Here is a 9,644-nt window from a genome sequence, read left to right as displayed (position 1 = left end):
CTTGATTCAAAATCTGAATTGGTCTTAATTTAATATACTTTGTTTTCAAAGAGAAGCATTCTAAGTATAAGCATGATCATTTTTTATTCCTTTGGGGGGGGGGGGGTTCATTGATTTTCAACATGTCCACCTTTGAAGCATACCTTTCAGTCATTCAGATTGATTTTCCTGAGTGTCTTGCCTGCCAGCATATTGAAACTCTCTCTTTGTGATCTAAACACTTCCATGGGAGAGCTCCCAATGTCTGGATTTATCTGAAGACGAGGCCTGTCAGACACACTCCGGTATCATTGCTGGAATATGAACCTGCAGAGTGCCCTGTGGCTGCAGAATTAACTGTCAACCACTTCCCAAGTTTTGAGGGAAAATATTCCCATAGAGGTAGAAGCTGGGCAAAAATTTTAACAACATGATATAATAAAAGAAAAACAGTTAGAAACATTTGTCAGTGGAAGAGCAAAAATATTGCTGCAGTCATTTCAGAAGCTAAACTCAGTCTTCTCTGGATTTTTTATGTAACATTCCACTCTTTGAAGGGTAATCTAAAGGGATACTCAAAAAGCTAAGAACATCAGAACTATCAGCATGAGATCAAAGTCAATAATAATAGGTAACATCTTCAGAACAGGATCCAGAACATCAAAAAAGAAAAAGCTGCTACTCCCAGCAGAGGTTGGTAACAGTGACTATGGCTGTGCACAAAGCGCTGTGCTACATCTGACCGAGCTCGATGAACATAATCAGCTCTGTGAACGTCACTGTAGCTTTACGAGGCCAGCATGCCTGAAAGATGCTGAACCAAATGACTCATCAATTTGTAAATAACTGGAGGTCAATAAGGTGAGAGAAAAATGGCCAACAGAGGTTTATCAAGAAAAAAAACATTATAAACTAATCTGTTTTCCTTCTTTGACAACGTAACTAGCTTCTGGGTAAGGGGAAAGTATGATAGATGGTGATATCAGCAGGTCATTTGCCACCATGCACATTAACATTCTCCTAAGCAATCTACTTAAATATAGTAAAAATCTAATTGCTGGAACGTGGACACTTAACTGGGTAAAAAAAAAAAAAATCAAAAGCCTATATCCAGAGTATGGTTGATGGTCAATCTGAGAGTCTAAAGAAAGTACACTCTTTTAAAAAGCTGTTAAGACTCTTCTGCCACTGAATGATTCCACTAATGATTGAAAATTAAGTATAACTATTAATAAATGATACCAGAATGGAAAGGGATGCACAGAGCTTGTAAAGCAGAATGACAATTCAAAATTATTTTGATAGAGAAAACACATGTAATTAGTAAATCTTAAGGAAGACATGAACATAGCATTATATTCAGAAAAGAATTTCAAATGCTTAAATGCAAAATGACCATCTAAGCAGCAGTACCTGAGAAGGATATGGAGATGAAAATGTATTATCTTAAATTTTTCATAAAGGAGATTCCTTTACAGAAAGGCAGATATCATTCTGATGAGGTATATATTGCATAAGGAAGGTAAGCATTCTTAATTTCTTAGTGATTACTAGAATTTAATATAACCTTCTGTCAGCTTTTATGAGTAGGATAAAGTGTTCAGTTTTGGACATCATTCCTAAAAAATGCTATAAACAAACAAGAAGCACTTTAAGGAAAAAAACAAAGATGATAAATTTAAGCAAGCATGAACTATGAAAAGAAGTTTGTAAAAAAAGTGAAGTTTCCTATTTTTAAAAGAAACAAATGAACAAGCAAAAAACTGCACCCCATATAAACAATTGAGGCAAAGGAAATACAGGATAATACTTTCCCAAATTAAAAGGTTTCTGTAAGCAGCACAATGTTCAGTTAATATTCAAAACCAGTAAAGGACTTATTTTTAAGGAAGGAAGATTTATGGATCAGGAAAGCTGGTAGTAAATAACGGTCTGTAAACCAAAATATGACAATGGCATTTTTTCATTGTCCCCAAGGCAAATTTTTACTGAAATTTTTGAAACAGATTAAACACATACTAAATAGAAATTATCCAGATATTCTGTATTTAGTGTCTGAGTGAGGACATTAGATAATTTTCTTTTCAGATTCTTTTTAGCTATGATTTTTCATGAGCATAAAAGAAGTAGCAGTATTAATAATTGTTGAAACTGACATCTGGCTCTGTGTTTTAGTTGTTTATTATTTATTATCACATATTCATAATCGAGGATCATCTAATGCTTCCAGTCAGAATTGTGCTTGGAAGTGAAGTGGTACAACAAAAATATGCTCTCAACCCCCTGGCTTTTTGTTTTTTATATGTATGATGTATTAATTAAAAGGGGCAAGTGTTATTCCATACATTAAAATATGTTGAGTAGCAATGTTAACACTGCTCCTTTAGCAAACATCTTCCGTTTATACATATGATGTATATACATATGATGTACATACATATACATATACACACATATGATGTATGAAAGGCAGTGGGAAAAACATGTAATTTTTTAAAAACTGGAAAATAGACATTTTTCTCTATCAAGTTCATTAGTTATTTACCTGGAAGCAAGTGGAGATCTTCAGAAACAAGGAATGAAGAGATGATGCTAACACTCAAATAAGGACAGAGGAGGAAGATTGTGCTATAATAGGTGCAAAAAAAAAAAAATCATGAGTAGAGCAAAAAAAACAATGTAGGAAAGAAAAAGGATGCTGGAAAAAAGTAAAGATACAGTGAGAACAAAAACTTGAACTTGCAGCAAAAGAATGGGAAAACTATGTATTGCTTTGCTAAATAAACATGAAAAAACCCCCATAGTTTTCTGTAAGATTTTAATAAAACAGACACAGAGGGAGAGGTGTAATCCAGTGGAAGCCTTGTTTAAATACTGTTTAAATAATATTTTGCTTTTCTTGCTTCCAAACATTTACCTTTTTTTTTTTTTTTTTACACTCTCCTTGGATGAATTTGAGCTTGTATTTTTCAAGCTTTAAATGTGTCAGTATTTCACAGTGGACTACAGCCTAAAGAGCAACTTGAACATTGTAAGTGGATCTACGCAATATTTTAGCTCATGAGATTTTATTTAGTTGCTAGCAATCTTCTCTAGTTGTTATCTAGCCAAGTTTAGAGCCAAAATGTCTCCAAATTAAATACAAGATTAAAGCAAACTCGAGCTGGCCAGAGAGGGGATACAGGACCACGTCTGTGTTTGTACAACTTCTCCAAGGCAGCTACGGATCAAACTTCATGACTTCTCTGAAACAACACCCATAATAAACGTTACAACTGGTAGTAAATATTTCAGAAATGTATCCTTAATCTAAGGCTAAGAGACCTAAGGTTTATCCAATATCAAAGGGACACTATCAAATTTTTAAGGTCATGGATTTCACACATGTAAAACCTTTAGACTCCTGTGGAGCTATCTAGAGTCTCACAATGCTTTACCATAAAGTATGATTGGAAATTTATTTGAAAAATTTCCTGGGCTTAAGAGCTGAAAATGAAAACCTTGAATCCCTCCACTAACATTTTAATGGAATAAGGTGTATTTATTAATTTCTCCAATAAGTAGAATTTCAAGTACTTTGTGCAGGTCTGTTGTATAGCAAGACTGTCTTTAGAATTCACCCGTTTAGAAGAAACATTTACAATACCTCATGGCTAGGTCTAGAAAAATATGGGAAGGGAAGAAATGGAAGTGTCGGGGCCAGGTGAAGACACTCATATCACAAGACTTGGGCTGTGCACACTTCTTTTTTCTTTCTTCAGGTTCTGTTTGCTTCACTTGTGCTTAGATTTCACATGGCAACATGTCATCATTTCAAGATAGCTAGGATAAATTTGTTTAGAAAATGAAGGAGTTGCATGAAAGGCTTTCCAACCAGCATCTGACTACTACTACATAAATGGATAAATCTACCTCTATTATGAAGATAAATTTCCAAATAATATTTGGCAATTTTAAAAAATGGAATACTGAAACTTAAAGGGAGAATGGAAGAAGTGCTTCTGCAGAGAAAACCAACAGAAAACTTTGCCAATCTTTCCCCCAAGTTCTTAAGTAAGAAACAAATCAATTCATTTCACTGTTTACCTGAAACCCAGATTTAAGCACTTATTTATTGTGGTGCATCTTCACCTAGCAGTAAGTCTCACAATTTATGCTAGTAAAGTCTTTAACCCTTAGCAGTGACCTCTCAGGTGCTATCAAATGTAGAAAATGTGATAGCTGTTGTATGTTCAATACTCCTATGACATAGATTAATGAACACAATATATTACTTACCTTGCATATGATGACACAGGGGACCTCATCCACCTCATGCAGTTTAAAAACTTCCACTAAGAACTGTGATTTCAACTAAAAAATTACCTGTAATAATTTAAGAGGAATTTGTATTTGAGAATCCAAATCCCAGTTTAGTGTGTGCAATTTCTTAAACTTCATTATACTTTAGTGTAAATGGGGTAATTCAAATTATTGAGCCTGACATTTTGCATGAGACAGACCACTGCAGCTGATATTTCAGCATGAAGACTGGTAATTTGTGCTAAGCAAACAACATCCTTGCAGGGTGAAGGATCTAGTCTCTTACCATGGAAAGTAACCAGGAAAACTCAGTCTTTAAATTATTTGGGTTTGGCTTTATTTTGACTTTTTGCAAACAGAAACCTAATTTTCACAGCAAGCGCAGTCATGCTACTTTATCCTCATTTGTTTAAGTGTTAATGTCTAGACTTTAAATTAAATTCCTATTTTCTTTCCCTGGGGATTGCCACCCTGATATAGTTATAAACAGACAACATGTCCTTTCTCACAGCATTCATTTTGTCAGGCTTCCTCTGTTGTAACTGAATCTGAGGATAAAATGGCTTTTCCTCTTGAGATTAACTTTTGCCTATTCCAACAATGCAACTCACAACTTGTTTTCACTGTCATCTAGCAGCAGAGGTAGAATACTTATTCCTGGCACAAGGGAATAAGCTGCAATGGTTTGTTTGGGTATGTTGTGGTCTGTTTTGGTTTGGGGTTTGTTTTTTGGGGTTTTTTTTAACCTTTTCATAATTACCTTTCAAGTCTTTCTCAGCTTCTCCTCAGACTTTTGTAAAAACGTATCTCCCCCAAGGTGATCGAAAAGGGTTTCACCAGATTCACCACATGTTTAACTAAAGGGTTTTTTCTTCCATTTCAGGGTGTATAACAATCAAATGGATGGATGTGTTAATAATTCAAAGGATATTTTTCTGCAGTTTTAGGTTAAAATGAATATTTCTTAATTAAAAAAAAAAAAAAAAAAAAAAAAAAAAAAAAAAAAAGTAGAAAATATTGCTAACCAGCATGGACAGACCTTGTGTCATTCTTTTTTGCCTCTCTATAAGGGAAAATTGGTCAGTTCACTGATAACCCTCCTGTTGGCCCTACTGAGGAAAGCAGACCTGCTCTTCTTTCTGGCCTCTCTGAAGACTGATAACCAGAAAAACCAAAAAAACCTCAAATAAAAAGACCCCAACCAAACAAAAAAGAAAACCAAAACTTTCACCATAATCCAATGTCCACTGGACATTTCAGAGCTGAAGGTTTGGTTTTGAGAGTGGGTTCATTTTGGAGAAAGGGAGGTTTGTAAACTGTTTCTGTTGAGTTCTGAGTTCTCTCAAAATTTTCTGGCAATTATCCTTGAAGAAGTTCTTATAACCTGATTTTGTCTAACCATGCGAAACTTACTAGAACATGATATTTTCATTATGTATGCATTCTTTATTTTGTTTCTTTATCACTACAAAGGATGGCATAATGTACTTAAATTATATCTGATTAGGACTGAAATTGTATCAGTTCTAGAGAGAACATTGCTGAACTTTTTTTTTCTACTTATTGCTTGAAATTGATTTTGTGAGGACATACTTTCCCTGGAAAACAATTTCTTTCCATAAATAACTTAAAAGAATTTTTGTAGAGAAATAATATTTAGCTAACAAAGCTGGTAGGTATTTTCATCTGAGTGTATTCTAGTCAGAAACAAATTTTGACTCCTCAGTCACAACCTGAATGAAGTTTACAAAGGGCAAGTGCTGCATTCTGCACCTGGGATGAGGCAGTCCTGAATGCAGGTTCAGGCTGGGGAATGAGATGCTGGAAAGCAGTGCCAGGAAAGGGACCTGGGTGTCCTGGTCAGGGGAAAGTTGAACATGAGCCAGCAGTGCCCTGGCAGCCAGGAGGGACAACCCTGTCCTGGGGTGCATCAGGCCCAGATCGCCAGCCAGGCAAGGGAGGGGATTATCCTGCTCTGCTCTGAGCTGGGACAGCTTTGGGCACCACAATAAAAGATATTAAACTATTAGAAAGCATCCAAAGGACAGCAATGAGGATGATGAAGGGTCTAGAGGGGAAGCCTCATGAGGAAGAGCTGAGGTCACTTGGTCAGCTTGGGCAAGAGGAGACTGAGGGAAGACCTCACTGCAGTTACAACTTCTTCGTGAGGGAAGAGGAGGGACAGACACTGATCACTTCTCTGTAGTGAGCAGTGACAGGACCCGAGGGAATGGCCTGAAGCTGTGTCAGGAGAGGTTTAGGTTACACATTAGGAGAAGGTGTTTCACCCAGAGGGTGGTTGGGCACTGGAACAGGCCTCCCGGGGCGGTGTGGTCACAGCACCAAGCCTGACAAAGAAGGGTTTGGACAACTCTCTCAAGCACATGATGTGATTCTTGGGGTGACCTTTGCAGGGCCAGGAGTTGATCTTTGATGATCCTCGTGGATGCCTTTCAACTCAGAATATTCTGGGACTGTGTGATTTTGTAACCTTTGAAGAACAATGATCTAAGAGGAACATGAAATACATTTTTGCTTATGTTGGTGACTCAGTGTTCTCACCAATATATTTTTGCCTCTCCCCCTCCCATTGTTTTTGTGTACTTGGCACTTTGCTCTGTTCCCTAAAAGCACAGCATGCAAGTAACAGGAAATCAGAAAAATCAGAAAGCAAAGAGTTCACACTGACCCACATTTTCATGTGAAATATATGCTCCAGTTTTGGTATAATCAATGAATGCAAGATTAATTAGTCATGTAAATCCAGTCTCCAGATTCCTGAGGCATCTATAAGCAGAACCTTTGGATACCTGGGAGAAGTATGTAAAGAAGTGAACTTTTACTATGTAACTGGTTAGAGCTTTTTAGAGTCACCTAGGGTGCTAGTCAGAAATGGAAAAATATCTTCAGAATTATGAGAGAGATTGCCCCTGAAAACTGTGTTTCTAGTACAGTTTTAAACTAGTATTCTGAAGAAATAAATATTCCTGAATGCAATAGGAGCAAATTCCTAAAGCACCAAGTGGCTATTTGACTGGTTTAGAATTGTTTGCGATTTTACAAAGTACTGCTAGAAAAAAAAGATCATAGAATATAATATTAGATTAAATTATCAATTTTCTAGTATTTAAATGAAGAAAAACAAAACCAACTGCATAAGATCATTTGGTATACTCAAGAACGTAGTTTATAAAACTGGTTGAACTGAGAACTCTGTTTCCTTCAAGAGAAAAAGGATTGAAATCACTCTAAGTAAATGGCATAATTTTTATCTGTATTCCAAGGATGTAAGAATGAACAAGAACAATGCTTTCAGATTCAAGCTTATGAATAAGCACCTAAAACATGAAATGAAAGCAGAGATACCAGACTTTATTGTATTTTACAATTCTCAATTTAGGGCAAATTATTTTATCAATAAAATAGAGAACAGAGAAAGGACTGGGGTTCCAGTGAGAGTGAGGTGAAACTGAATTTCTACTAGATACACTTGAAAAAAAGAACAAGTTGTCTATGCTAGTACATGAAGGTTAGCACTGGTATGAAAACAGTGCACGTAAGAATTTGGGATATAAGGAAAAGGACGAGAATGATTGTGGAAACACAATTCACTGTGCAGAAAAAAAAATCCAAAACAAACAGATAAAAATTTTTCAGTGATACATTGGAAAAGGTAATTTGAAAAGACTCTTAAGCTCCTTGACTGAACAATATTGCCTGACTGTTTCTGTATGTTAGCTTCTAACCGTAACTTGCAGGCATACCTAAAGAATATTCAATTTTGCCAAAGAGGATGACAAGTAGTTTTGGCAATGTAGGATAAAAAAATGAATATTATTTCATCCACTTGAGGCAGGAACTTTTTATTTAGGGTTGGGTGTCTTGTTTTGTTTGTTTGTTGAGTTTGGGGAATTTTTTAGGTGAGACTGGAGGGTTCAAACACACTTCCTTCATGTTTCAAAGGCTAAGAAATAGTGTAACTCTAATGAATATGAATGCTCTTATGGACATCTACAGATGTTCTACTATTTTTTTTTTCTGAAACTATAGACAAATCTGATTCCACTCATGTAGGATTAGAGATCATAGATTAATTTCAGTCATCATTTGAAATACTCCAGTGTTCTGGTGTTCTGATAATGTGATCATGGTATAATTTCACTCATCATTTGAAATACTCCAGTGTTCTGATAACATGGGTACTTCTCACCAGAATTTAGTTATGCAAAACAATGTGTCACATCTGAAATATATCACTTCCACCAGCCCAGTGGGCCTGGTACTAAGACAGAATACTAATTAAATTCTGAGTAAGAGGCTCCTCTTTTGGCTCTCCGGCTAACATCCACAGAATCATAAATATACGTAACTTCATGTAAAGTACAAAAGAGAAGTTCAACAACTTAGAAAGAAATACTTCCGTTTTCTCTTGATAAGTGTATAAACCTTTACAATTGAAACCAAGCCATACAGCTTGTTTTCAAAAAAATTCCTGTTGTCAGTGCAGCACACTTTTTGCCACATCAGAGAAATTCTTAGGTCGCTATTCAACACCATGTTGAGGAATGAAAAGAACTTAACATCTACATTTGAAGCAGGAAGAAAGTTGTATGAAATACAAGACATTTTTTTGCTGCATATATACAGCAAATTAAATACTGTAAAATATTTGTTCCTTAATACCATTTTTAACCATCTCTGTAAATGCCTGCTTTCCCAGAGCTAATCTTTTAGCATCTACAAAACAAATAATTCCTTTGATCAGAATGTAGCTCATTTGAACAAGAATAAGACAGAGTTGAGAAACTATTTTCAAATTGCTAAGAATCCTAGTTATTCTAGCCTGGAAACTGGATTTTACCACCTCTTTCACTCCCATTTTGCAGCCTCAGTTGCACTAAATAATTACCTCAAGCTAATAAATGGTGAATTTATTTGTCAGTCTTCACCTTGATCCTTCTCTCAGTGCAGTTACTGCTGCTCTTGCAGGGGCTTGCTGGGTTGTTGTGGTTTCTCTACCCTACTGTGGAGTTTATGTATTTAAACATGCTGGTTTCTTGTATTATTAAATTCTCTCATTGGGACAATATTATTGTACAGGAGTGTCAATTTAAAGAGAAGCTTTTCTGAACAGAAGAAATCACTGTCAGTAGCCAGCAGAAGATAGAACAAAATATTCAACACTTTGTAGTAAATTGAATGCAATACCCTGATATTCTATCCAGCCCAGAAATCCTAAGTGGAATCCATGAATTATAGATTACCAGCACAGAGGTTAACAGCTGGAAAAAAAACATACATGCAATCAGTAAATTCTGAATCATCACAGTTTTGTTTATTTGTCTGAAGCTCAGGCAAAAACT

This window comes from Chamaea fasciata, unplaced genomic scaffold, assembly GCF_029207755.1.
Source record: "Chamaea fasciata isolate MVZ Bird 193981 ecotype frontalis unplaced genomic scaffold, bChaFas1.0.hap1 SCAF_6, whole genome shotgun sequence".
Lineage (NCBI taxonomy): Eukaryota > Metazoa > Chordata > Aves > Passeriformes > Sylviidae > Chamaea > Chamaea fasciata.
The sequence above is the reverse complement of the archived record's forward strand: the minus strand, read 5'-3'. Positions refer to the sequence as shown.